Raw genomic sequence first — 7,582 nt, forward strand, 5'->3', positions numbered from 1 at the left:
ACACACTGCTGAAACAGATGAACAAGTTCACACAAAAACTTGACCATAAACACTGCTGAAACAAATGAACAAGTTCACACAAAACCTTGCCCATACACACTGCTGAAACAAATGAACAAGTTCACACAAAACCTTGACCATAAACACTGCTGAAATAAATGAAAAAGTTCACACAAAACCTTGACCATAAACACTGTTGAGATGGACAGATCCATTCCTCTTGCCCTATGCAATGCATACTACTATCTACACCTAAAGCCAATTAGAGAGGGGAGCAGGAGGGACATTTAGCCTGGGCCTCAAATCTATACCCTTTTTATTTTTTTTCATTTGTTAAGTTTCTTGACTTTTTTATGTGCCTCCCAATCAGACCAAAATGTGACGCTCTCAGCTTAGAGCTGCAAATTATATATACAAATCAAATATTCAAATTATGTTTCACTTTTCTGTTGGGCAATGATTGTCTTATTTTGTTTTCATATGTTATTATTTTTACTAGAGCCAGGAGCCTCTTTGAACCTCTAAGAGGGCTTGTCTACACCTACCCGTCCCTTAAACATATGGTGACGTCATCAGTACTTCGTTTTCCTAATTTCATGGTTTAATGAAGTTTTAAAACGTTTCCCACACACGTTACTGTTTTAATTATATAGATGTACTTAAGAGTAGTAGTTTCTAGAACCTTGAGATAATTAAAGATAGCATACCACGTAATGTTTAAACCTACTACGTATCTTAATTATCTATATAGCAAAACCAAATTATCAAACCCAAAGTTTTATTTTTAAGAGATATGGTTTTCACGATGTAACAAATTATAATATTTAAAAGATCTCGACATTACGAAGTTTCTTTCGTAACCTTACAGTTTCATCCCTGATGAAAGACGGTTATACGTTCTGGAATCGTTTCTTTAATATTTTGTTTGTAGTTAAGCGCAAAGCTACACAATGGGCTATCTGTACTGTGCCCACCAAGAATATCGAAACCCTGTTTTTGCGTTATTGGTCTGCAAACTTACTGTTGTGCCACTAGGTGGCGTGTTTCTTTAAACGTGTGTTATCTGCGTCTGTTGGGCCTTCGCAGACAAGTATAATTTGATTATTATTCAAACTTTATAAATGCACTGAGCCAGCGTTTCTCGATTAGGATAAAGCCCATTAATGCAAAATTAAGCGTTTTAATGTATTTGTTATGAACGAAAATAATAAGTAATTACTATAACACATATAAAATTTTCATATGTATGCTCGTATAACATCTCACCACTTAATCCTTTCACTCGTTTTAAAAAAAAGAGGGAGGGCGCTCAAGAAACCACATTTATTAAAGAGGGGGTGTGTATGACAAAAGTGTAGGAAACGTTTTTGTCACTTACTGTCCAGACGTTGCCTGACGTGTTCACAATAAATTTGCCCCCCCCCCCACCCGTGGCACAGCAGTATGTCTGCGGACTTACAACGCTAGAAACCGAGTTTCGATACACGTGGTGGGCAGAGCACAGATAGCCCATTGTGTAGCTTTGTGCATAACTACAACAAACAAACAAACAAACAATGAATTTACAATATTAAGCCAAATGGATGGAGTGTGGTGGGCTAGAGATTAGCCTGACTGGCTGTGGAAGGTACAAGCCCACAATATATAAGTAAACAGTTGAGGACGCGTTATAAGAATGACCGTCAGTCCTGCTATTTGATGAAGAGTACGTGATGGGTGCTACTGACTGATTTATTTACTTCTTATTAGCTGCAAACTAGGTTAGGAATGGCTATGTCTGAATCTAGGGGTCTCTGCCTTAGTGATTTAGCCCACGTGCCCCATAAGGTTTCGTTGAAATTGAAAATACTAAAGTTAACGTAAATATGTAAGTTAAACAGCTTTTAAGGCCTGGTTGTTCAGGCACTCGACTCATAATCTGCGGGATCGAATTTCGTCACCTAACTACACGCCCTTTCAGCCGTGTGGGCGTTATAATGCCCAACTGAATCCCATTATTCGTTGGTAAAGAATTGGTAGTTGGCTGTTGACTAGCTAGCTGCCTTCCGTTTAGTTTACTTCTTAAAATTCGGCCAGTTTGAGTAAGATATCGGTCATGGTTTTCTATTCTGGTTGGCTCGGCGGTCAGGTCGCTTGACTCGCAATCTGAGAGTCGCGGGTTCGATTCCCAGTCTAACCAAACATGCTCGCCCTTTCAGCCGTGGGAACGTTATAATGTGGCGGTCAATCCTACTATTCGTTGGAAAAAATAGCCCAAGAGTTGGTGATGACTAGCTGCCTTCTCTCTCTAGTTTTTCACTGCTAAATTATGGACGGCTAGCGCAGATATCCCTCGTGTAGCTTTGCTCGAAATTAAACAAACTCATCATTAAGGTTATGGTGCTTCGCTTATAAAACATGCAACTTGTTTTTTCCTGTTCAGTTTTGTTCGTAACAAATAGACAAAATTTTATTATTAACGTGTAGCAAACTGAGAAACACTTTAAAATATTAAATTTTAGGAGCGTATGTACGGCGCTCTGGTACATTTGGTGATGGATATTAAAATTCTCATGGAAGGTGCAACCGCGTTGCATACAGATCAAATTGATTCTTTTTTTAAAATCAAAATACACCTTTTGGAATATAACATTAGCCTGGTTTAGCACTTCTGATGTAAGAATTTTATGTACAGTAAGATTTGAAATAGGAAAAAGAAATAAAATTATTAGAAATTTCGGAATATACATTTTCCTACTAAAATGTAGTTTTTAGAATTTTCACACAAACCTACAGAAGGGTTATCTGCGTTGGCCTTCCGTTATATCGAACAGATGGATCAGAGAGAAGACAGCTAATCAACAGCACCCACCGCCGACTCTTGGGCTACCCTTGTTTTACCGAATAGTACTATCTTGGATCCAAAATGCGAAGCACGTCTTTGCAGAAAACGACCGCGAACCATAAATCCTGGTATTCACACTAACTACTACGTCACGCCCGAACTCCCTACTAAATATAAGTATATTCGACTGTCAATCCAAACTCGTCGTTAATATCTATTCTTGTATCGTGTAATTTGCCATTGGTAGACCATAAATTCCGAAATAGGAGATTAGTCTTGTTAATAAACATGATTAAATACACTTCTTATAATTTATGCACTAAAACCTCTTTGAAAAATCAGTTAAAGTTCTAGGGATGTTGGACTAGCCTAAAAATGTTACTTCAAATTATTCGAATTGTTTTACGCACCAGTTCCCAAACTGTGAACAAAGCACAGTAAAACATAAATATATTTTGATTTTAAAATTTATAAGGGCATTACTAAACATTACTGAAATATATTCGAAAAGAATATCCCCCCCCCCCCCACAAACACACATTTTCTCTGGTGAGACATGGGTCCCAGAAAATTGCCTGGCTACTCTGGTGAGTTGGAAAAATTTGGAAATCTCTGGTTAAGTTGGTGTAGTCTTGAAATTTTACAGGTGTCAAAAGTGATGTGTGGCTGAGGCATGTTACGAGTGTGGAGTATAGTCACAAGTGTTGTGTGGCTGAGGCATGTTACGCGTGTGGAGTATAGTCACAAGTGCTGTGTGGCTGAGGCATGTTACGCGTGTGGAGTATAGTCACAAGTGCTGTGTGGCTGAGGCACGTTACGCGTGTGGAGTATAGTCATAAGTGCTGTGTGGCTGAGGCATGTTACGCGTGTGGAGTATAGTCACAAGTGTAGTGTGGCTGAGGCATGTAACGCGTGTGGAGGATATAACGCTATTATATGTGTCCAAATCCCTTTCAGTTAGCTTTGGTACACCCAAAAGCTAAATGTGACGATAATATTACCCCCCCCCCCCTCAATTCATATTAGTCGCCTACTTTTTACGAAAACCGTTAAAAATTAGTTTGACATTGCTGTAGGATTCATATAAAGAATTCGTTTCTAAGCAGATATGACGGCGAGGTTAAGAAAGCATGAATACAACCATTTGCTTTGATGGTACTAATCACATACCAGAAACACTTGGCTGTCGTCATGACAACGGATGCTCGAAAGCCCTTCTTGCGTTTCGTTGTATACTCTACACACTATTGGAATTCGATTCCTGTTTATGTGGAGTCCATCGTCCACAACTTTGTAGAAAAGCAGGAAGAAGACTTCTCTCGTTTCTTGGGTCCAACCTTTATTCTTGTCTAAATCTGATCAAGTTTGTCGTTTAGACTGCCAGTTCACGTTCACAACATCTATTTGTTTCCCAGACTGGTTCCTGGAAGTGTATTTGTCAACGTGAAAGTGTGTCTTGAATGATCAATGGTCTTTCTTACCTTCCTAACATATCAAATATTATCATTAGACTCTGATTTCTTATCACTCTCCTTGTTTTTCTATACGGAAAGAGTACAAGCTCAAGGCTATGAAATGCATATATATATAATAAGTAAAACAAACGAAGATATATATATATATATAAATATATATACCGTATTAAGGTTTAGAGGCAGAAATAAAAAGAAATACATACAAACTAGTAAGTGCAATAACTACTAAAACTGATTTCACTAAAAAATAAATTGTGTTGTTTCGATGAGCGTGCGGTTGTTGCATCGAGAGAGTTACTTTGATCAATAGTTCAAGGCTGTAATGGCCAGTGGTCATAATATTAAAATTATGCTTTGATATAGGGGGATTAATTTTTGAACCTGCTCCTATAATCATAATTAATTGTATCACATATCATGCATTTATTAACCTTATACTGTTACTATATTTTTGTTTTTAGTGGATTTATTATTAATGTATAATTTTATTGTTTATGTTAATTTTCACTTTTTTTTTGGTATTTTGCTGATGATGGAATATGTTTATTTCAAAACATCCTTTCAACAAATAAACCGGTAATTAAAGATGATACTCACTATATGTGTGGGGTGCTTCTCTTCTGTATATGCAACATTTAACGGGGAGTTTGCCCCACTAGTTGTCTATAATGTATTGTTTGTTTTGTTTCTTTCATCTTTTGATAATTGTTCAATTTTTGTTGTTTCTACGTGGTGGCTGGTTGGTTATTTTAGAACAAACCCACATCGGGATATCTACTGTGTCCACCACCGGGAATTGATCCCGGATTCTAGCGTTGTAAGTCCGTTAACTTGTCACTGTCACACCGTACTAGTATTTACAATTGCAGTGATAACTCTTTTCACTTGTTTCCCATGTTTATATTCTGTATGTTTAAGATAAGCATCATTTTTCAACTTTTCCCCGCATTCTATGATAATAGCATTATTTTCAAAGTTCAAATACTGTGAGAAGTAAAGTGCTAATTTTTCTACCATAAACCTCACTGATAATTATATTACATATCATAGAAGCATATCCAGACATACTTATCTGCTAGTTGGAAATACAGAAGCATATCTAGACTTACCGATCTACTAGTTCGAAATACAGAAGCATATCCAAACTTTCCAATCTGCTAGTTGAGAATATAAAATCATATCTGGACTTATCGATCTACTAGTTGGAAATACAGAAGCATATACAGACTTTCCAATCTGCTTGTTGAGAATATAAAATCATATCCAGACTTTCCAATCTGCTAGTTGAGAATATTAAATCATATCTGGACTTATCGATGTACTAGTTGGAAATACAGAAGCATATACAGACTTTCCAATCTGCTAGTTGAAAATATTAAATCATATCTGGACTTATCGATCTACTAGTTGGAAATACAGAAGCATATCCAGACTTTCCAATCTGCTAGTTGAGAATATTAAGTCATATCTGGACTTATCGATCTACTAGTTGGAAATACAGAAGCATATACAGACTTTCCAATCTGCTAGTTGAGAATATAAAATCATATCCAAACTTTCCAATCTGCTAGTTGAGAATATTAAATCATATCTGGACTTATCGATCTACTAGTTGGAAATACAGAAGCATATACAGACTTACCGATCTGCTAGTTGGAAATAAATAAGGATATCCAGACTTTCCGATCTGCAAATTGGAAATACAGAAGCATATCTGGACTTACCGATCTTTATATAAGTGGCAATACAAAGGCATATATGTAGCAAAAAAGATAGATTGTACGAATTTCATGTCGTACCATTCAATCTGTGTAACGAGCCCGCCATTTTCGTGAGGTTAAGAGTTCATAATGGAGAGACTGTAATGGGAGAGATGCTTTGTCTATCTCTACGATGTTTTAGAATTTGGTCACACATTCCAGTCTGCATCTGAGAATAGTATTTCAGTGGATTAGTAAATTGGGCTTGAAAGTGAAACTAGAAAAGTGTACACTGGTGTGCACATAAGTAAAATTTCTTTATCATATTGTAGGTAGAAATGGGGTCTCTACAGATCCTGCTAAGATAGCAGTGGGAAGATACTGGCCTCAACATGTGACTAAACGAGAAGTCTGGATTTTCTTCACTTTTACATCATATCACCAATGGCATGTGGCCAACTTCTCCAAGATATCAACACCAATGTCTGCTCTCACTAAAATTGAGATACACTTTGGATGGGATAAGAAATGTGGACAAGCATTCCAATTTCTAAAGTTTGGTTTATTGGAGACTCCTCTGTTAGAATATTCACGACAAGACAGTGAGTTTTTATTTTATGCCAATGCCGGTGATAGTGGAAGCGAAACGGTGTTATCACAGTTGTAGTGTTGGTATAAACTGGTATAAACGATTACACATTTTACTCCTGGTTCCTGAATGCAGATACTGTACAACAAAGAAAGAAGTGCTTCCAGTTGTAGTGTGGAGTAAAATGTGTAATCGTTTATACCAGTTTATACCATGGTTCCTGAATGCAGATACTGTACAACAAAGAAAGAAGTGCTTCCAGTTGTAGTGTGAAGTAAAATGTGTAATCGTTTATACCATGGTTCCTGAATGCAGATACTGTACAACAAAGAAAGAAGTGCTTCCAGTTGTAGTGTGGAGTAAAATGTGTAATCGTTTATACCAGTTTATACCATGGTTCCTGAATGCAGATACTGTACAACAAAGAAAGAAGTGCTTCCAGTTGTAGTCTTTGTAAAACACTATGGACACTATTTATATAGTAGCGGGTTTGCCATACTGGTGGACTTTGCTTTATTGAAATTCTCAATGGACTTTAAAAATCTGGATAGCACTTTGGATAAAAAAGTTGCAATAATTTACCACAGTGCATCATCTATACCAAAAATATGGAAATGTAGTTGGAAACTCTTGCAAAACAGTGATACCTTGTCTATCCCTGATATGCCCTGCTCCTGGATACCATGTGGGAGTTGAAACAATTTTCACTATAGCAACATCAAGCCATGTAATAGGAGATTCCACTAGTAAATGGATACCATGAATAACTCTTCAGGAGTTCTTGGAAGAACAACTGAAAGGCCCAAATCAACCATGGGTGCTCCTTGCTATGTGGCAAGGTAAAGCCTGATCAGCACAAATAAAGAAACATAGCACAGACCTGTTGCACTTGTATGGTCACTTACGATTGAAAGAAAAAGGTGAACTGTATTGTTAATATAAACCAACAAGCTGTTGTTCTCAGACTGTGCTACAAATAGTGGTCCCAAAATCG

This window comes from Limulus polyphemus, unplaced genomic scaffold, assembly GCF_000517525.1.
Source record: "Limulus polyphemus unplaced genomic scaffold, Limulus_polyphemus-2.1.2 Scaffold449, whole genome shotgun sequence".
NCBI classification, from domain to species: domain Eukaryota; kingdom Metazoa; phylum Arthropoda; class Merostomata; order Xiphosura; family Limulidae; genus Limulus; species Limulus polyphemus.